This window comes from Peromyscus maniculatus, chromosome 17 (assembly GCF_049852395.1).
Source record: "Peromyscus maniculatus bairdii isolate BWxNUB_F1_BW_parent chromosome 17, HU_Pman_BW_mat_3.1, whole genome shotgun sequence".
In the NCBI taxonomy this organism is placed as follows: Eukaryota; Metazoa; Chordata; class Mammalia; order Rodentia; family Cricetidae; genus Peromyscus; species Peromyscus maniculatus.
In genome coordinates, this window is record NC_134868.1 from 35,688,317 (window position 1) to 35,711,682 (window position 23,366).

Consider the following 23,366-nt stretch of genomic DNA (forward strand, 5'->3'; position numbering starts at 1 on the left):
TATTGACGATTGGATATAAATAGTCAGTCCATCAAGGACAAGAATAGAAACAAACAATAATCCATGTGGTCAAGGAGATTTAAAAAAAAAAAGAATATGCAGAGATGCAGAGGTGACAGAATGAACATGGCATAAACATTGAGTTTGCCGGTGGTGATGGTAGGAGATGTAGATGAGAAGGCTTCCGATTTTGAACTGAAGGGTTAAGTAGAAGGGAAGTTTTGAGGAAACAATCCGACATCAGTCAGTGAAGCTACTGTTGAGAAGAGCTCTAATGTAGGAGACAAGGTTAGCAGGAAAGAGTGATTAGCCTAGATGTTTTTCACTGTTATAAGAAGCATCCTAACAGTTGAATTATGATTGGAAGTGAAGGTGTTTCTGAACTTAGCAGGAAGATATGTTCAAACCCTACCACGTGCCCCTTGTCCTCCCTCAACCTAGAAGTTAGCCACAAAGTACACTGCAGAATGTGGATGGCTTCTTCATTAGATTCACAACTGACTGGAACTGTGCTGACCCTATCACCCACTATTGAAAGAGTGTATCAGAGTGCCTCCCTCAACATTCAGAGCTTGAAGTCCAGTTTCTACTAAATATGCATGCTTTTCACGCTACTGCAAATTTGAAATATCAAGAAGTAAAACGGCTTAAGTAGAGGAACAATTGGGTAATACAAAATGTGAAAATCTTAGGCTCTGGGGAAGGGAGAGGCAACAGGCAATGTACATAAAGGAAAACAGAGAACCCAGGAGACCATTGTCCTCCCCACCCAAAATACCTGTGGTGAAAGGAGATGATGCAGAGCGAGAAAATGGATGGATTGGTCAAACAGAGGTGAGCAATAGGATAAAGGCTTGTACTTAGGTAAGCAATAGAAGTATAAAGATTTCCTAAGAAGTGATCTGTTTGGCACAGACCCTTTGAGGAAGTTGGACTTCATCTTTTATGGAAATGGAATTCCATACGAGGAGTGGAACTTCTACCACACCTCTGCATATGGGAAAGGGTTAGGTAGTGTTGTTATTTTCCCTCTACATGAAAATAGAGGGAAGGTTTTGGTTTAATTTCAGGAATACATCTCACCCCCCCTCCCATACCTTTCCATTCCAAACAAGAGTTAGATTTTCCACATAGGTAATCACAAAACTCCACTAATTTTCCTAAGCTATGATTTAAGTTGTTTTGTTTTGATTTCTATTACATAAATACCATGAAAGGAAAGATAGAGTTCGATTATCAGCTAAATTGTCATCCAAGCTGAAAATGAAGTGGGTAGAAAAGCTTGGGAGCCACTTATAAATAATGTTCAAGCTGAGCAGAAAAAGATAGTCAAGTAACTAAATATTGTCTTTAAACATCACATTTATCTTGGTGTCTAGGCAAATAAATGCTATTACCAATGTTTCCTCTAGTGTTCAGATTACCATTGTTCTTGATTTTCGTTTGTCTTCATAAAACATGTGACCTGTTGTCAGAGAATGTTGACTGGTTGCACTTACAGTAAGTATCTCATGTAAATAAAAAGGTCACAAAGGACTTTTTGCCTTTTTATTCACAGGCACGTGAGTGTTTTATGTCAAATGAAAATGTTCTTCTCTCAGCACCCATTAAACAATGTCATTGGTGAAATTCTTTTATGAATAGAGTAGCATCATTTTCCTGAATATAAAGATGTGGTATAAGGATGTCACTCAAGACATTGTCATCATTCTTTTGGTAGTATTAGCTGTTTGCAAACTTTTCCTTAAGCCAGATTAGATTCACATATTTTTCTATCATGCAGACAATTGCTTCTGAACCCTTGGGACACTTGTCTGTAAGCACTTTTTTTACAGCCTCACGTTTTATAGATTTTTGAGAAAGATTCATACTTACTCTACTGCAGAAGAAATATACTTAACCATTTATATGTTGTATTTCAAACTCCCAAAAGGTAAAAGAAGGATGTCTATCATTATGATCAGCAGGAACTCAGTTCACAAACCACAAAAATGCACAGGATTATCAAGATATATGGAGGCAATCTTCCAAGAAATAAAGCATTAAAGTTATGTGCAGAGACAGGGCACCCCAGAAGCCAGCATTATTTTAATAGGACAGAATGGAAAGTGATTTATATAAATACATTTTTTATACAACATTACTTACCATTTTGTTGTTTAGTATGTGTTCACTGGGGAAAGTATGTAGAAACTATATATCTCAACAGAATGCCACAACACCTATTTTCTCTAGGAATTCCTGTGCAAAAGGATTTGAAGTAGAAAAATTTTAAATTGTAACTGTGCTGGATTTAAAACACAGTTCAAAAGCAAGTGAAGCACTTAATATCTAGAGCTATCTGAAACTGCATGAGAATTCATAAGTGTGAGGGAAGTAAAGACAAATCTAAAAACCAAAACATCAACTGGCATTCGGTTTCAGACAAAAAACCTAGTGTCCCTCAGAGCACTTAATATAACAGGTGCAAAATGTACCACTGATTTGCAAAAAACACAAATCCAGTTAATAGATATGTAGCTGAAGACAAGAATCAGGTTGTTTGAAAAATGATTATAAAATTCTTGAATATTTTTAACTTAAAGGGCTAAATCCAAAGTGAACTAAGAGCTATTTTCTGTAATGTTTATGATTGTTACTAATAATATGCAATGAAAACAAGTACAATTCAGCCATGAATAATAATGAAGTAACTTCTAGCACAGTATTCCAGTTGTGTTGTAGAATATTATTTTAAAGTGTGTTACTTTTGTTTATCTTGCATTTGTTTAACTCTGTGAAGTTGTGTTACTGTGCCTGTTAAAACACCTGATGGTCTAATAAAGAACTGGATGGCCAATAGCAAGGCAGGAGAAAGGATAGGCAGGGCTGGCAGGCAGAGAGAACATATAGAAGAAGGAATCTGAGAGGAGGAAAAAGAAAAGAGATGGAGGAGTGAAGAAAAAAGTAGCAAGAGAAGGAAGAGAAATCCAGGGGTCAGCCACCCAGCCACCCATCTACACACACAGTAAGCCATGAAGTAAGAGTAAGATTTACAGAACTAAGAGAATGGGAAAGGCACAGTGGCAAAAGGTAGACAGAAAAATTTAAGTTAAGAAAAGCTGACTAGAAATAAGCCAAGCTAAGGCCAGGTATTGATAATTAAGAATAAGTTTCCCATCTGTGATTTATTTGAGAGTTGGGTGGCAGCCTCTCCCCCAAAAAGAAAGAAAATAAACAACAATATAGTAGTGTACAAAGAATGAGGCATATGTTAGTCATGCCCCATAATAACTGAAGTGTGAGGACAAACCTATTTTAAAATCTTCTGATCATAACTTTAGACAGGTAAGCTTTGAATTTGGCCACTTTCATTGATCTCTGCAGATCTGTGCCTATCAGGCCTATAGCTACATATCAATTACTTAAAAAATAATTTCTGTAGAAAAATGACCAGTGATTAACACATCTCATTTTTGCAAATGTTCCCTACTAGGAGATATTAGAATAGACTACAGAATAAAAAAAAAATCAAAATGATTGTTGTATGTGGCTGAATTGTTAAATTTTGACACTCCCGTTTTATGTGAATCTATAAAATAATTTAAAAGAAGGAGAATTACTTTGCCTGCCTGGCGCGACACGCATGGCCAGAGATGGAGAACTGGCGAGGGATGTCGAGGTTAAGCAGCACTCAGGACACACCGTGATTCATCATCCCAAGAGAGCCCGTTTACTGACTATCCATCAGCCTTATATACCCTGCTACTTCCTACTCTCCATGGGATCAGGGTACGGTCCTCAGGTTCCCATCCGTGTCCCAGCAGCTCAGCCAAACAGGAAAACCGCAAGCAGAGAGCTGATTCTTGAAACAATGTTCCAGCAACAGCTATATCGTAAACATCCTGTGATTTACTGACCACAGGAAAGGAGGAGGGACAAAAGGACACCTTAGGGCAACTTAGGGCAAGCAAACAGGCTATTCACAAGGCCTGTTCAGCGTCTGCTGCCAACACCTGCCCCCATTTAGTCTGCGCTTCCCAGAGTAGTGGAAGACTTGTCCAGCAAGACAAGACCTCCCCCAACCTTGCCCCAGTGACAGGACTGTACTTTCTGCTGGATGGGCACCTGTGTGACTTCTTTCTAGACATCTTCACTCAGAATCAGAAAAGGTCTTGTTTCTCTGAAATTTAAATTTTCTCTTCAAAGGTTCAAGCAATCATGATTTGTCAAAAATATTTCAACATGTTAGAGGACAAGGATGAGGTTTAGATGTAATCTTGCATAAAGTCAATCAATGAATGAAAAGTATACACTAATTGATGAGCAATTTAGACTTATAAAATCAACCCAGAGACTGAGACAGCATGTACAGGGCCTGCACAGGTCTGCCCCAGATGGGGTCCCAGCTGAAAGGAGAAGTGGACACATGCCCCCATCTCTAACCTAGAAACTATATTAAATTGATAACCATTTGCAAGTAAAAACTTAGTTTTCTTCAAGGGAGTCTCAATAGGGAAACAAAATACTTTTTTTTTAATTCTCTCATATATTACATCTCTAACATAGTTTCCTCTCCTTCCCCTCCACCACCCTCTCATCTCTCCCCACCACCAATCTGCCCTCCCTCCTTCCTTCATCTCCCTTCAGAATAAAGCAGACATCTAGGAACATCAACCAAACAAGGCATAATGTGGTACTATAAGACTATACTATTACATCGTGCCTGGGGTAGATGACCCAGTAGGAGGAAAAGGGTCTCATAAGTAGTCAAAAGAGCCAGCGACTGCCAATGCTCCCACTGTTAGGAATCCCACAAGAGCACCAAGCTACTCAATCATAACATATGCAGAGGACCTCAGTTAGACCCCTACAGGATCCTTGATCTTTGTAAATCCTCATGAATCCTGATCACCTGATTCTGTGAGCCTTGTTCTCATAATAACTCTGACCCCTCTGGTTCCTCAGATCCTTTCTTCCCTTCATCCACAGGGGCCTGAGCTTCACCTAATGTTTGGCTGTGGGACTCTGCATCTGCTTCCATCAGTTGCTGGATGAAGTCTTTCTGGTCTCTTTGATGAGGATTCTTCTAGGTTTCCTGTCCCAGAACACTCTGCATGCAGAACAAACTGTAGGTTGACATTTTTGAGGCTGGGCTGGTGTCCTAATCACTCCACTTTAGACCCTGCCTGGTTACAGAAGATGGCCAGTTCTGGCTCCATATCTCCATTATTAGGAGTCTTTACTAAGGTTATTCTCATAGATTCCATGGAGTGTCCCTTGCACTAGGTTTCCACTTTGCCCTGAAATGTGCCCCCCACATGATTCTAGTCCTTTCTCTCAGTATTTACTCCCTCCCTCAACTTGATCCCTCCTGTTCCCTATCCCTCCCACTCCCAGTCCACCAGCAAAAGCTATTCTATCCCTGCTTTCCCCTGGGAAATCCTTGTGTCAACATTCAAGCCCCCCTTGTTACTTAGCCTCTCTGGATCTGTGGATTGTAACATAGTTATCTTTGACTTTGCATCTAATATCCACTTATGAGTAAGTGCATATCATGTTTGTCCTTCTGGGTCTGGGTTATCTCACTCAGGATAATTTCTTCAAGTTCCATCCATTTGCCTACAAATTTCATGATGTCATTGAATAAACTACTTTTAAATATAGGCCACATGCCCAGCAGTAGGTGGTCAACAGGAAAAGAACTCAATGGCCTTTTTAGAGGTACCTTGTCTTATAATAAGGGCTTTTAAAAATTATATAAATACCATCTCTCTGTCTCTCATCTTTGTGTCTCTTTGCATCTTTCTTTCTCTTTACCATACAGGTCCTTTGTATATATATTATAGTTTCCTGTTCTGTGTTTATATGGGATTCCTAAGTATGCAAATGAGTGAATTTCTGCATCTATATATGTTTCTTGTGATACATATTGAGTTGTTTTTCACCTGTATGTTTGTATGTGTATTCTGATGTGTTACTTTTTGTTCTATATTATTATATTTTATTTTATTGTTAAAGAATCAAATGCCCAGGAGAAAAATGTCAATTCTTTTACAAAAAGCTGTCAGTAATAAATTCTTCTTACATTTGATATGTTCACAGAGATTGTTTTCCCCTCTATGTTTTAGGCTAGGGCATCTGCTATTTTATACGTAATTTCTTAGGAGTAATAACAGTGGTAGACTTTGGAGGTCGTCCTGCCTCACTTAACAATGCATACATGTTCTAATGTATGCATCTTCAATGTATCTCATCATGTTCTGGATATCGTAATGTGTGTTTACACAAATGGAGATGATTAAATTCATCAGTCAGAGTGACCTGGGGTGACCAAACAATGTAGTATAAGAGCCCAGAGGGGAACACAACATGGAGGTTCACAGTGGTATTTTTCTGTAAGTAGAAATAACATTCTAAAATAGTAACAAAGTCTTGCATAACAAATATATCAACCAGTCAGACAGCCATTTTTATCATTATCGGATATGTTTACATTATTTTTATGCCACTGACAGTGTAAGAAGTTCATTACACCAACACAGCCACAAGCAAGTGAGTGCCACATCACTCTATGATAGTAGGATTGATGGGATATGGAATTTTCACCCGCATAGTAGTTCTATAGGACTTATGGTATTTTGTTTGTACTTGAATGAGAAATCATGATGCAACACATAGCTGTGCTGTTGATTATTGTGACGAGGATAGTGCCATGGTCCTACATATATTATATATTATACATATATACAAATATATATATTATACACACACACACATATATATATACATATATATATAGTATTCCCAACAATGTTCAATAATACTATTTGCAACTTACAAGTGAAGAAAATGAGCAACAGAAAGTTTAAAGATAGACAAGCATATGGATGAGATGTGAACTCAGATAACCAAGAATTAATACTCCTATGTTTTTCAGCAATACCACACTATTTGCATATAGCCCCCAAGTGGTAGATAATGTATCTACTATCCTCACTGCTGCTTCAAAACCCAAGGTCTATTGGAAGAAGCATGAGTACTGTCCCCTCATTGAGAGGAACAAGTATTTCCATAAGGTTTCTTTCATGGTGAGTGTTTCACAATGAAGACTAAAGTGTATGGTAAATTCACAGTCACTCAGGTCAACTCAACTGTCCACAGCAGTAAGGGAGAGTGTTGTGTAAGCAAATGTAATCATCCTTGCCTAACATTATTTTCATCCAATATAAAGTTTAAAAACTCATATAAATAATTACTCATTAGAAACTGGATAAAATTTGTTACTTCCCAGTAATTTAAACACAAAATTATCACATTTGGCAAACTAAGCTGTTGATAAGGTCTTGAGACCCATGTAGACAGCTTTGAAAATGTTCTGGGAAACTGATAAATAAAGGTGTCCTTAAATCAAGAGCGGTAACCACAAAGCCTTGCCTATGGGCTCTGGCATTTCTAAGGAACTAGACATGATAGAGTTCTAGTTCTAGTTTTTCTTTTCTCTCTCTTTTTTAAGTGACAATGGCTAAGACACTAAGAGAACAAGGATTCAGGTTGGTGAGATAAAACAAAAGTTTTCAATACAACTCAGAGCTCATTATAGCAGTCAACTGAAGAATTTTGCAGCCTCAACCAATCAATAGGGAAGTGGATGCCATTCTCCTTCAGATACACATGCATAAACTTTGTGTAGTTTTTATCCCTTTTTCCTTCAAAATGCCTCAGTGCTTTCCTATTACTCAGTTTGGGCTTTTAATAAAAATGATGTTTCCCCCTTTTTTCTCTGCTTTATCTCATAGAAGTTTAAGGTAACTTAGAAGGATTTTTCTTTGGGCCACCAGCTCACAAAAACTGAAATGGAGACCTATTAATCATGAAAGTTTGATCCATATCTTAGGCTTGCCTAACTCTCATAACTAGCTCTTAAATTAACCCATATATATTAATCTACATTTTGCCACATGGCTTTTTACCTCTCTTCCATCTTGCACCTCCTGTTTCCTGACCATGTCCTGTGGTGTCTCTCCCACGCCTAGATTCATTGCCTCTCCTTCTCTCTCTGCCAGGAAATCCCACTTAACCTCTTCCTGTCTAGCTATTGGCCATTCAGCTCCTTATTAAGCCAACTAGAAGGTGACTTGGCAAAGGCACGTCTTCACGGTGTACAAAAATATTATTTCACAACATTTTCCCTTTTTTGTCTAAATAGAAAAAAGGAAGGTTTTTAACTCTAACACAGTAAAACTATACATAATAAGAACAATTATCAGGTAAGAATTGTATTTACAATGTCCAGTTCATTTGCATTTATTTCTTTATGACTGTAGCCAGAATTTAAACCTTGAATAAATATCAACCTTGAAGGAATCTACAGCCTTTCATTTTTCTGTGGAAACAAAAACATAAACTCTTCCCTAAAGCAATATGTTTATGGCTTCCATTTTAAAGTTAAGGCATCCGTAAAGTATCTAGGCTGGTTTAATACAGCAGTTCCTCTTACAATCCCATGTCTCTCAGCAGCTGTCATTCACTCATCAGCAATCAAAAAATTCAAAGTCAATAAAACACCATATATGGTCCAGACTTTCTGTGTGTTTTCGATCTTTATGTGGCATGTCCATTTTATATTATTTTATTCTCTTTAAAGACCATATCTTATTATTGATAAACTATTTCTTCTATGACTGTCTATACCCATTTTCCTTTATTTTTAAAGCCTACACATATGTTTAAACATATTGCACCCTTTTAGAGGTTTTATGCATGTGAACCTGGTTTTACTAAGCATCTGCAGTTGTCTCTGATCACGGGAGACAAATCTTAAACTGCTATGTCAGCCACTGTTGTTGCTTAGCTTAGCACATGGCACTCTAGCCTGCAGGCAATGACCAGTAGCTGCATGTCTGTATACTGCTAAGCCTACCAGAGAGTCTGGGGTCACCAGGAAGCAGCAGCTGACTCTGTGTTCTGAACTTATTTTAAGCTTTCTCAGGCCTTATATATATTATACATGGCCAGACATTGGGTGCCATGTGTAGGCAGATTTTTCTTTGTGCCTTCAGCTCACACACACACACACACACACACACACACACACACACAAGACATGGAGACTTAGTATAGATTATGAAATCTCAGCCTATAGCTTAGGCTTGTCAGACTAGCTCTTATAACTTCAATTAATCCCTTTATCCTAATCTATATTTTGGCTCGTGTCTTTTTATCTTGCATCTTCTGTTTCCTCTCCTTGTCCTCTAGCATCTCTACCATGCCTAGATTCATCTCCTCTCCTTCTCTCTCTGTCAGAAGTCCCACCTAATCTCTTCCTGCCTAGCTATTGGCCATTTAGCTCTTTATTAAACCAATCAGAATATGCCTTGGCAAAGACCCATCTTCACAGTATACAAAAAGATTATTCAACAACAAGGTTGCACTATGTCCTTTCTTGGACATTTTTTACCCTGTAGCTAGGGGTTAAAAGGGCTGCCTAAGATGGACAGACAGCCCCAGTTATAGACCAGGAACTGCTATGGTGCAACAGATTAGCCTACAGTGCCACAAAGAGGGTCCCAAGAGTTCAAAGGCAGTACATTGACAATTTAATACTGAATCCTACTCTCTCTCCTGAGACTGAAATACAGCAACCACCTGTCTCTTGATTCTGTCTCTGTCTGTCTGTCTGTCTCTGTCTCTGTCTGTCTCTCTCTGCCTCTCTCTCTCTCTCTCTCTCTCTCTCTCTCTCTCTCTCTCTCTCTCTCTCCTCTCTCAGCTTATTTATCTTAAATTAGCTATACTCACATGTTATCATCTAATACTAGTCTATCTACTACTGGTACCATTAAATTTGCTGGTTCTTTGTGTAGTTAACCTTCTGGAAATAGTTTCTTCCTATAGAAATGTAGTCCCATCTTTCTTTGGAATTATAAGCACAGTCTAGTATTGAACTTTTCACTTTTCACACCTCACTTATATATTTATCCATGTCCAGTCATATCACAGTTTTTCATGTTTTTCATCATTTTTCTTCCTTTTCAACTGAAACATATATTGAATGATTTTTTATGTAATATGTCACAAGTTATACACACAGGTATAAATTTATATACAAACAATAAAATCTATTTCCCTGAACTCAGTGTTCTACACAATAATACTGTGCTATGCATCCTTCCTATGAGCTCTCATGCTATCCTGTTTGTTTCTGCTTCCAGAAGAGAATTATTTTCTCAAGTTTTTCTTGCAAAATAGCTTTTGAAAAATTTGATCTCACACACTGTTACTTATAAACAATCTGTTTTGCAATCTTTCTTCAGTAGGCTGTATGAAATTGCATCATATTATATACAGTCTTCTGAGAATTGCTTCTATCTCAATATCATATTGGCACTTACACTTGTAATGCATTACTTTTCCTTGAAGGATGAGATTATGACATGTGAGTGCACATCACAAATTATATTACATACGAATTTCTCTGTTGATGTGGGGGGAGTTGTTTTTTCTTTTTCTTTTCTATCTCATGTTGATTAAGACTGCTATGAAAATCTGATACATGTCTCCTGGCAAACACTCATATGGGTTTATATATGAATGCTGCCGAGGAGTATGAAAACTGATGGCTTTCAGGATATGAGGATGTCTAAATTAAAAGAAAATGGTGAATTGTTTTTCAAAATATTTTACAAATTTACACTCCAACCATCAGTTGTTTTCTCTAAAAACTTCTTAGACCAATCTATCTATCAATTAATTTTTCTACCTATTTTACTACCTCCTTCAACTTCCCAAATCTCTTGGGAGAATTGCATTGTTAATTTTCTTGCTTTATAGGACTCTGCCTGAATACCGGAGCAGGTCTAAGATTTTTTTTTTCAGACAAATCAGCTGTCTTTCTGCCTCCTATAGAGTCTCCCATAACCTTCATCTATGTGGATAGATGCAAATTCATTTTCTTTTCCTTCCATTGTAGATTAGCTGCAGGAAATTCGATGCATTTCTTAATGTACAATTTTACTTCCTCTGATCTTCCTTCTTGGCAATCGCAAAACTTGGATTCTGTGATGGACTGACTCCTGGCCTCACTCCACATGGTTTCCATTATAAAACTTGCTGGAGGGTTTAATTCAAGTATGTCCACTCCTAAGCAAACTGTTTGCTGTCCAAAAATGTTTGAGTCGTATTTAGTAGTAATTTCTTGCCTTTTAAAAAACCATGGACATGCCTAGTGAACATAAAAGTATTAGGATAATTTGGGTAGTAATCCTGAGTGAAGAACTTGTCCTTTATGCATTTTTCTCAGGGATTATCCCTTTAATTGGTTATCCAATATCAAGTTATCAAGCCTGCAGTTGTCTATACATGAGTGACACTAAACAGAGTCAGCATGTTGTATTTATATATTTATGAATTGATATGTTATATATGTATTTACTTATATATTCATATATAATAATCAAATGAAAAGAGGCCATGAGTTATAGAGGGAGTAGGAGGCACAGGATGGGTTGGAGGAGGAAAAGGCAAGGGGGTAAAGATGTAGTTATGTTTTAACTCTTTATGTTGTTGTTAAAAAAGAATCACAAAATTACCTTTAAGATGCAAAAATCTTTGCATTGTATTTTTTTATTACCTAAAACAATGAGATCTTTTGGTTCCAGAGAGAAATTTTTATTTTTAAGTGGTCTATTTCAACTACATTGAACCAGGGGAATGTGACCCTCATCTGGCTACATGACACAGTTCCCAGTTATACAGAAAACAAGATTTTCTTTGTTTCTGATCAACTAATGTTTAGTATTAAACAAAGTCACAAAACACTCTAAAATTATTTTTACTCATGAATGATTTGTTAGGTTTGCCTCAATGGTCCAAAGGGCTTTCAGTAGAGGAAATGTGTGTTCATGTGTGCCTCTGTGTGTGTGTGTGTGTGTGTGTGTATGTGTGTGTGTGTGTGTGCGCGCGCGTGCTCGTGTGTGTGTGTGTGTGTGTGTGTGTGTGTGTGTGTGTGAAATGGGTACATAAACAGAATTTTTTGGCATAGTAGGAGTTTTCTTAAGCCTTTTTGACTGAAGGAAAGTGTGATCTTTCTCTTGAGTTTCGAGATCATCGTGTCATCCTTTCGTTTATGTTCATTATGAATTTAAAACCATTGGTGAGCCCCATCCTGGCCTTTCAGAATTTCTCTTAGCAGTTTATTTATATTTCATGATTTAATCTACTTCAATATCTTCTCCAAATATCTTTCTGTTCCTGTTCATTTTTCATTCTGTATGTCAAGTGGCTTCCAACAATGAATGGCATATACTATACCAGAGACAGGTATGGCTGTCTTCTGCTTCTCACCAGTGCACATTATGAAAGTTTCAGCATTTGTCTCACTGCATAATTGCTGCATAGATTACTTCTTTCTGTTCCCGTTGGATGTCTATATTAAACACCAGTAAGGAAAACTGTTATAGTAGTGTCTAGATACTTTGCCCAATAACATAACTGCATATCCCTAAGAACTTTTGTTGCAACTCAACAAATAATTGCTTAATAAATAAGAGAGAAACACATTAATCAAGAAATCAATTAGTTTAAAGATAATAATATATGCATACAACCCTTTGCACCATCTAGACTGAATATAAGTGCTCTAGCATTGAAATGAATTCCCAATGAAACATCAGGCCATGCAGGCAGCTTTGTCTGTATGTACACAAGGTGCTATCCAGAGATCTCCATATACCTAACAAGTCAACATATGTTTAGCACAATCCATTGTAAAATACAGAAGAATGGTCCCTGCAATGCTATGAGATCTTTGAGTGATTTTTCTATATAACACTAATAGAGATTTTATTATTTGTCATTCATTAGCTTCTTTGTCCAACCAATATATGTATCATACCATTGTCATTATCTTTACAAAAGTTCTGGGATATTATGTGTCTTGATTTTTAATTCTCAAAATAGAGAAGATATTTAACAACTGCCTTCCAAAGCAAAGTAAGATAGTGTCAACATTTTCCTGGTGTTCTAACAAAGGAATATAGTCCATGTAACCCACATGGACTACTAAAATTATCTATCATGTCTTCAATTTATAGCAAGTATATTAATTCTTCTTCCCAATTGAAATTAAGGAAATTTCCCCTTTCTTCACAGCCTCACCATCACTTGATATCTTTTTGAAGCCAGTGTAACAGATATGATATTATATTTTATTATGCTTTAAATTAGATTTCTCTGAAGATCAGCAATGCAGAACAATTTTGTATACATCTGTTGGCCATCTGTATGTCTCATATGGAGAACTGCTTATTCTGGTTCTTTGCCCATTTTCATTTAAAACACTTTATTTTTGTGTAATTTGCTTGATTCCCTTATCTGCCTTGGAAAGCAACTCATTATAAGATATGTGGTTGGCACAGGAGACCATTTCCTAAATATCACACCTGTAGCACAGATACTGAGAGAAAAAATTAATAAATGGGATGTCCTGAAACTGAGAAGCTTCTGTAAGGCAAAGGACACAGTAAATAAGATAAAATGACAGCTTACAGAATGGAAAAAGATTTTCATCAACCCCACATCTGACAGAGGGCTGATCTCCAAAATATATGAAGAACTCAAGAAAATATATATCAAAATAAAGAACAATCCAATTTAAAAATGGGCTATAGAGCTAAACAGAGAATTCTCAAAGGAAGAATTTCAAATGGCCAAAAGACATTTAAGGAATTGCTTAGCATCCTTAGTCATCAGAGAGATGCAAATCAAAATGACTCTGAGATACCATCTTATAACTGTCAGAATGGCTAAGACCAAAAGCACTGCAGACAGCTTATGTTGGAGAGGATGTGCAGCAAGGGGAACACTCTCACACTGTTGGTGGGAGTGCAAACTTGTACAGCCAGTGTGGCATTTTCTCAGAAAATTTGGAATCAGTCTTCCTCAAGACTAGCTATACCACTCTTGGGCATATACCCAAGGAATGCTCAATTGTACCACAGGAATGAATGCTCAATTATGTTCATAGCAGCATTATTCATGATAGCCAGAACCTGGAAACAACCTAGATGTCCCTCAGTTAAAGAAAGGATTACAAAATGTGGTACATATACACAATGGTGTACTACTCAGAAGAGAAAAACAATGACATCATGAGGTTTGCAGGTAAATGGATGGATCTAGAAAATATTATCCTGAGTGAGGTAATCCAGATTCAGAATGACAAACATGATATGTTCCCACTCATAAGTGGATACTAGACATAAAGCAAAGGATAACCACACAGCAACACACAATTTTAGAGAAGCTACCTAATAAGGAAGATCCAAAGAAGGATGCATGGATCACCCTGGGAAGGGGAAATAGATGAGATCTCTATGAGTCAACTGGGGTTGGGGGTGGGCAATGGAGGGTAGAGGATGGGGGATGAGAACACAAGAGAATGGGATGGAATGGGAAAACAATGAGAGAGATACCATGAGGGAGGGAGATATCATGGGGATAGAGAGAAACCCAGTGTTAGGGAAGTTGCAAGGAAACCCCAAGGATAACCTCTGCTTGGACTGCTAGCAATAGTGGAGAGGGTGCCTGAACTGAACTGGCTTGCCCCAGTGACCAGATCAGTGAACACCCTAACTGTCATCACAGAGCTTATCTCCAATGACTGATGGAAGCAGATGCAGAGATCCACAGCCAAATACCAGACAGAGTTCCAAGAGTCCAGTAGGAGAGAAAGAGGAGGGTTTCTATGAGCAAGTGCATCAGGATCATGATGGGGAAACCTGCAGAGATGACTAAGCCAAACTAGTGGGAAGTCATGAAAGTTGGATCAATGGATGTGGAGCCTGCATGGGACTGGACTAGGCCCTCTGCATGGTGAGACAATTGTGTAGTTTGATCTGCTTGGCAGGGGGGGGGGTCCCCTGGCAGTAGAATCAGAATCAATCCCTGGTGTATGGGGGAGCTTTTTGGAATCCACTATCTATGATGGGACACCTTGTGCAGCCTTGAGGCAGGGGAAAGGGCTTGGACTTGCCTCTACTGAATGTGCCTCCCCATAGAAGACCTTGCCTTTTTGTTGGGGGGAGTAGAAGGTAGGTTGGGGGAGGCTTGGGGTGCAGGAGGAGGGAAGATGGGGGTCTTTGATTGGAGTGTAAAATGAATGAAAAAAATTCTTAATAAAAAATGTGGTTTGCCGGGCGGTGGTGGCGCACGCCTTTAATCCCAGCACTCGGGAGGCAGAGGCAGGCGGATCTCTATGAGTTCGAGGCCAGCCTGGACTACCAAGTGAGTCCCAGGAAAGGCGCAAAGCTACACAGAGAAACCCTGTCTCGAAAAACCCAAAAAAAAAAAAAATGTGGTTTGCAAATGGTTTCTTCCTATTCTGAAGTTTTCTGTAAAATTATTACTTCCTAATAATGTAATTTTATTTATACATTTTGTTTTAATTACCTGTACTTTGGAGGCCATCACCAATAAATGATTGGTCAAAATAGTATCATAGAGATAATTCTCTATTCTTTACATTTTCAACACTTGTGAAAATAATACTTTATATCATTTGTTATGGTAAGATATACCATTTTATATCTCATGTTTAACTCTAATACATTTTTAGTTTATTGCATTTATTACGTTTGTTAACCATCCAATTACTAACATCCATGTGTGGACATCTATATTTTCAACTACACTAATTAAAGATACCATCTTTTTCATTAGATGTACTTAGTACTTGAAAATGTATAGATATATTTTTGTACATTCTATACATATATATTGGCCTGTTCTATTGGCCATTATTTCTATTTTATACTAGTATCATGTTGCTTCAATTCCTGATGCTTCATGGCATATTCTGAAATAGATTATGCTATTTTCAACTTTGTTCTTTTTGTTAAAGGTTTCTATTAAGAATTTTCATATTTTGTGATTCTACAAAAAAAAATCAGGATTCATTTATCACACACATACAAACACATTTGTGAAAAGGAGGCGTCATTAAGAAAAATAACGGGAAAGAACATACATATAGGTATATAATAAAATTACTATGTAATCTATAAATATAACATCTAAATATAAAGATGAATACAAATTTGCTTGTGTGAGAATACCCATACTTCAGTGATCATTGCACCATAATGAACCACAGACAAAACATGGAAGTAACTTGAATGCCTATCAAATGTCAAAAATTGTGGGTCAAAGATGGTATAGATATACAATGAAATTATGTGCTACCTTATAAAAGAAGGGAGTCAGTTTGTAAGAAATGAATGAATCTAGGGCATATATGCTAAGCAGGTTTAACTAGACACACAGAGAGAAATACCCTATTTATTATTATTCTAGAGAATCTAGCAAGTTAAATTCACTGACTAGAGAAAGGAAACAGTTTTCACTAGCTAGCATGAAGGGACATAGATAAAAATTTCTGTTGGATAGCTGGGAAAAATATTGATTGGGATGGAAATTATTGCTAATATTAATAAATTATATATTCAAAATTTCTAAAAAAGTAGATTTATAAAATCAGCTGATAGAAATCAATAGCCTTTCTATGCACCAATGACAAACATATGAAGAAATAAATGAGGGATACACTTATATTTACAACATCCCCCTGAAAAACATAAATATCTGATAGTTGAGAGACCACTACAATTAAATTTTTATCTCTGAAGAAAGGGATTGTGGAAGACAATAATGTGTGAGAAGGCTTCCCATAGTCGTGGAATGGTTGAATTAATATTGTAAAAAGACTAGTCTACCAAAATCAATCCATAGATTGAATAAACTGGAATTAAAACTGCTATAAGAGTCTTCATAGAAATAAAAAAATCACCCTTAAATTTATATAAAACCAAAAGAGACCCCAGATAGCCAAAGCAATCATGAGAAAACAGATTAATGCTAACAGGCATACTATTCCAGATTTCAAGATATAATACACAGTTATAGTAATAAAAACATCAGGGTACTGGCACAAAAAGGGACACATAGATAAATAGGAACAAACAGAAGACACAAACATGAGTGCAGACAGCTATAACTATGTGATATTTGACAAGGATGCCAAGGCTGAATGCACTGAATACAAAGAGCATCTTCAACAAGTCGTGCTAGAAGCTCTGCATGTCCATGTGCAGAAGAATGGAATTAGAGCCTCATCCATTATCACACACACACAAAAAAAAAATAGCGCAAAATGGATCCAATACCTAACTATGAAACCTGAAACTGCAAGAGGAAAATATAGACACTCACATTATGTGATACAGGTGTAGCAAGGCACTTTGGGAACAAGAACTCATTTACCCAGGAATTAAGGCTAAGCAAAATTAACAAATGAGACCTCATAAATATAAAAATCCTCTTTACAGAAAAGGAAGCAATCAACTCAACAAAGAGAAAGCCCACAGAGTGGGAGATCTTTGTCGACTATATATTTTAGGATTAATATTAAGAACACATAAAGACTAAAAAACAAGGAACCAATAAAAACAAATGACCCAAATTTAAAAAATGGACTATGGGTATAAACACACACACACACACACACACACACACACACACACACACACACACACACACACATTGCTGAGACATATCACAAAGAGTGTTCAACATCCTTACCAATAAGAAATACTGGAGGGGATTGGAAGAAGAGAAACACTCATTCACTGTCGGTGGGATTCAAACTGGTTCAGCCACTATGGAAACCAATGTACAGAATACTCAAAAATATAAAAATAGATGTGTTTTATGATCCAGCCAAACCACTTCTTGACATATGCCCAAAGTTGTTGTCTGACTCTAATGACACTTGTTCAACTTTGTTCACTGCCACTCTAGTCACAGCAGTGAAGAAATGGAAACAACCTGTCATTCAACTGATGAGAGATAATGAAAATATGATACATAAATGTTATGAAATTCTGTAGATCTGTAATGAAAAGTAAAATGTTCAGGAAATAGATGGAATAGAATATATTATAGTGAATGATTAACCCAGAAATACAAATACTGCATGTTCTCTCCCATTTGTGGCTCTTAGCTCTCAATCTATGCATGTGAGAACAAAACCTAGGGTAGCTCTCCAACCAGGAAAATAAAAAGGGATTTTGAAAGATCAATAGGACACAAAGATTTCTAGATTAGCGGATAGTAGTGCGTATATGATACCAAGAGTGGAATAGGGAAATGGGGGGGGGGCATTGTCTGGGGATGTAGAAGGGCAACACAGAGGGAGAAGGAGAGGGAGATACAAGGAGCACTAAAAAAGCAATATGGAAATATAATATTTTATGTTTACTTAAAAATATATAATGTGCATGAGTATGTGTATACATGCATAAATAAACTAAGTGAGGTCCTAGCACTTGGAGTAATAATGTTTCTACCCCAAATCCATAGCCTATCTAACAAAATACCCAAAGAGAGACATGAGTAATCTCATTTTTAGTTGTTATTAGGGGGAGTCCAGGAGAACCCCAAAATAACATAAGCTATTCAACTGTAAAACTTCATACAGTATCTCCTATCAGATTTTGCTTAACTAGGGCTAGATCTAGTTAGTTAAATTACAGTTTTCTGTGATACCCACTACTTCTCTAGTTCCCTGGGATCAATATTTATTTTAATATAAGATTAACTATGAATAGTAATCATAGTGTCAAAATGTAAAGGACTTTTTGAGTGTGTGTGTGTGTGTGTGTGTGTGTGCATGTGTGTGTGTCTGTGTGTCTGTGTGTTTGAAGTGGAGAGAAACTTGAAGATATGGAAAAACCTAGAAGATAACTTGGTTATGATTAACTTAATTTTGAGAAATAGAATCATAAAACACCAAATATAATCAGTTACACATTTAAGAGGATTTTAAAATATGGACACTTTGACAACATGAGGTGAATTGGGCAAACAATTGATACTTTAATTTTTTTAAATGTCACAGCCCATATTTTGGAGTAAGAAACTCTAGAAAACATATGATTTCTAAGGTTTCTCTTTGTGATAATTAATCTTCACTGTCAATTTGACAGGATTTAGAATTATCATGGAAATTGATCTCTAAGTGTGTATAGAAAGATGTTTCTACTTAATCAGAATCTGGACAGCAAGATCCTGTGGGCTGGAATGTTGGACTCCAAAAGAAAGGAAAAAGACAGCTAAGCTCCAGTATTCATCTTGCTCTACATCTTGAATGGGGGTCTTATGTGACAAGCTGTCTCCTGCCACAGCCACCAAGTCTTTTCTCATCCCTAGTGGTGAACTGTAAACCTTCCCAATATGAGCCAAAATAAATCCTGTCCTCAAGATAATGAGAAAAGTAATACATTCTCCCTCTTATTTCTTTTTTGAAATTAGCACTTCAGTAGTCATAATGTGAACTCATATTGTTTTAGATAAACTATTCTTGCTTATTATACCTAATATTCTAAGAGAATATCATAATTTTAATTAGCCTTGCTATCAGTGGAGTGTCTAAAATACTTTCAAAGAAATTAGTTTCTTAAGTGCCTTATAATTTTAGTTTAAAGTCTCTTGGGTTAATTATGTAATTCTTGGCAAAAGTTCACTCTGCATAATCGATTTTATTTAAAAAGTAGATGGCAAAACTGTGAACTTAAGATTTGAGAATCACAAATTAATGTTTCAAAAATATGTCCTGGCTCTTACTGAGCCAAACCTGTTATTCCAAGTTTCAAAGTGAGACATTTCATATAATTAAATTCAGAAGGAATCTCACTTGACTTGTGACTGTTGTCAGTAGAATAAAATATAAAGCTGATTTGATTTCTTTTCATTCAGGTTTTGAGTCCTCTTGTATTATATATCAAATTTTCTTCAAAACTTGTCTGGGCCCCTTTCAGCCTCACCTGAGACACAAAAACAGTCCTATGAGTTGTAAGTCATTAAAATACAAATATTTCTCCTAGAGTGATCTGCAAACTGAAGAAACGTTGAAGCCAAGTGAATTCTTTGAAGAGGTATTAAAAGTGACAGTCAGGAGCAGCCTGTGAACATACGCACAAAGGAATAAAGCGAAATCACACAGCAGTATAAAGGCAAACAGCATGTGTTCTCACTTAAAGTAGAGAGAAAAAAAAAGTCATGGCATCCACACAGTGCGTGGTTAGGATGAATAGAGAGGAAAGAAAGGGATAGGATGATGTACACAGGTAGACCAGAAGGAAAGAAGGGAATATTATGGTGTGCACAGGTACAAAAGAGGGGAAAGACAAAGATAGGACAGTGTGTCCAGGTAGAATTGTAGGAAATACAGGGATAGGATGAGGTGTTCTGGCAGAATGGAGGGAAAAGGTGAGTAAAGGATTGTGTGTGCAGGTAGACCAAAGGGAAAGGTAGGAACAGCATGATGTGCACAGGTATAATAGCGGGAAAGGATGGGACGAGGATGGTGTGTGCAGGTAGAGGTGAGAGAAAATATAGGGGTAGCATGGGGTACAGGTAGAATGGAGGAGAAAGATGGGATAGGATTGTCTGGGCATCCAGGAAAATAGCGTAAGTACTTTCAAGTACCAACACTCCATAATATAGAAGAATAATTATGCTTGATCCAAATTAATTTTGTATCTACAAACAGCTAGGAGAGAGATCATTTTAATGTTTTCCTCACAAAGAAACAATCTATGCTCAAAGTGATGGATATACCAATTGAGTTGACCTGATCTCACACAATGCATACATGCATTAGAATATCACAATATATCTCATAAACATGTACAACTATTTTGTTAATTAAAATTACAAAATGTGTTTAATATATTCATTGAAAAAATATTTTAAAGCCGGGCGCTGGTGGCGCGTGCCTTTAATCCCAGCACTCGGGAGGCAGAGGCAGGTGGATCTCTGTGAATTCGAGGGCAGCCTGGGCTACCAAGTGAGTTCCAGGAAAGGCACAAAGCTACACAGAGAAACCCTGTCTCGATAACCAAAAAAAAAGAATATTTTAATGTCATATGTCTGTATGAATGTATGTCACATGTGTGCAGGTGGCATATGAGATCAGAAGAACTGTTAAATGAAAGTTGTTGCAGTGACAGACAGTTGTTAGCTGCCTAACATTGGTCCTAGGAACCAAATTCCTATCTTCCACAGAGCAGCAGGTGCTCTTAAACACTGAGCCATCTTTCCAGTCCCTCTTCTAACTAATTTTATACACAAATACAGACATTTTAATGACTATGCTGAAAACCATCATCTTTTGTTTTCATGAGTGCCTGTTTGTGCGCCATTATTTTTAAGTGTTTGAGATAAAACAATGTACGTTTTGCTACAATCATCTAAGAACATCCCAGAATGTCTTTACAAATTCCAATTTGTGTCCTCTCAAGAGAATCATCAGAAGTTTCACACTGTCACTGAAATAGATGTCATAAACACACACACACACACACACACACACACACACACACACACACACACAACCAATAAGAACACAAATCAATAAGCTTTTACAAACAGTAACTTGGATAGGAAGAGATGGGTTATACTCAAAGCTGCTCTAATACATTATTTACTCTTTAGATTCTATAATGCAACATTAAAATAAAAGTATTATTTGCAAAGAATCAAGAAAACGTGGTCCACATAAAGGAAAAATCAAGCCACAGAAACTGCCTGAGAAAGGAACTACATATCAGACTTACCAGACACAAATGTGAAAGCAATCAGTGTAAATCTGTTCAAATGAATTTTAAAAGCATGATTTAAAAGCCATGATAATAATGTTCAATCATACAGTAGATTGTGATTGATAGGTGTGAATAGTTATTATTTTAAATGTAAACTCTGGAGTTGCAAAGTAACTAGAAATAAAATGCATTGGGGAAAAAAGAGCATTTGAACTTGCAAGAAAAATGCGAATGAGCATAAGAAAGTTATAAATTAGTCACTGCTAAGAACAGAGAGGAAAAAACAATGGTGTAAAATGAACAGATATTCAAGGAAATGTGAGAGACCATTATGTATATTTTTATGTACACAATAGGAAAAGTAATGAATAGAAAATGAAGAAAATTATGTACATAAGATAAATAAATAAGCAAAAAATGAACAGTAATGACTAAACCTTCCCAAACTTAAGGAAAAATTATTGATGGACACTTCTAGGAAGCTTATATGCCAGATCAACCAAATGAGGGCCACATGGTCACAAAGAAAAAAAATGATAACCCATGTCAAGGAGAGAATCTTGGATAAAAAACTAGAGAAAAATAACTTTTTATTTATAAATTATCCCCTGTAAAATTAACAGTTGATTTATCACCAGAAATAGAGAGTAGGAAACTGTATTCTACATGATCAAAGAAAAATAACACAATCCACAATGCTCTAAGTCCAAACCAATAAAGGGTAAAGTTTGAAGATTACAATTAAACATTCCTTGCTGGCAGAACATAGTTGCCACACAGTGTCAGTAATCAGAACGCAACAATTCCAGTAACACAAAAAGAAAATGAAAATTCAGAAGAAAATGGGCAAAGCCCATTGTTATCTTGGAGGTTTTATTAACAGCAAAAGCATTTATTAACAGCACACTCTTATTCTACATCCTATTATGGTAAAGGATGCAAGAGTTTAAGTCCAGTGCTGAAACATTTTAAATTGCTTCAGTTCAGTTATATAGGTTGGCTTTATTGAAATTATATAAGTCAGAAGATTGGCAGAATATTTTTAAATGTAAAAAACGTCTCCTAAGTTTTTAATGGAAACATTGTGAATATTTGAATATAGAGTTATTTCTAGATGGAAAAATACTTCAAAATGCAATACACATTCTTAGAGAAAATAATTCTTAAAATTGAGTGATAGAAATGTCCATTGGCATAATGGAAAGTGAAATAGAGTGTTGAGCTGTCAGAATCTTTTTCCTTACAGCTGTTAATAGTCCTTCATCTTGGTATAATGTTTCCAGGAGTACATTTTCAGCTTTTATTGTATTGCCATTGTGAAGCATTTCCTATCTTTGCTTTTCTTTGATAGCCAATAACCTCTTTTAGTTACCAGTTCAGTGTCTGGTCGAACAAAAAAAAATCATGTTATTCTAGGCCAGATAAACCTCCTTATGCACAGATTCAATAAATCCAAATAAAGAAAATGATACTCTAAAGTTTAAGGACCTTTCATTTCTAGTTGGTTTCTGAAATGAATCCCTGATGGCCGCTATTTATCTGTTTGTTTGTTTGGTTGGTTGTCTAGGGCAAACGATGTTAGAAATATCCATTTTTAAATCATTTAGGAAACAACTTCTGCAATTTTGATTTCCCATTGTTTTGGGGCTTCATCAGCAGAACAATAAACTGTAATAACAAGGTGGGTACTGCTAGATAGCAAGTCTTCAGTGCAACGGAAGCTGGTCCTCC

The 23,366-nt window shown here is 36.6% G+C and overlaps 1 non-coding gene across 1 annotated transcript; it reads right to left on the reverse strand.

Annotated features, from left to right (window-relative positions):
* Nucleotides 1-9,438: 9,438 nt before the first annotated feature.
* LOC121823626 (small nucleolar RNA SNORA76) lies at nucleotides 9,439-9,569 on the reverse strand. Its single transcript, XR_006065137.2, has one exon. It is a non-coding gene; the product is annotated as a small nucleolar RNA SNORA76 (small nucleolar RNA).
* Nucleotides 9,570-23,366: the final 13,797 nt, after the last annotated feature.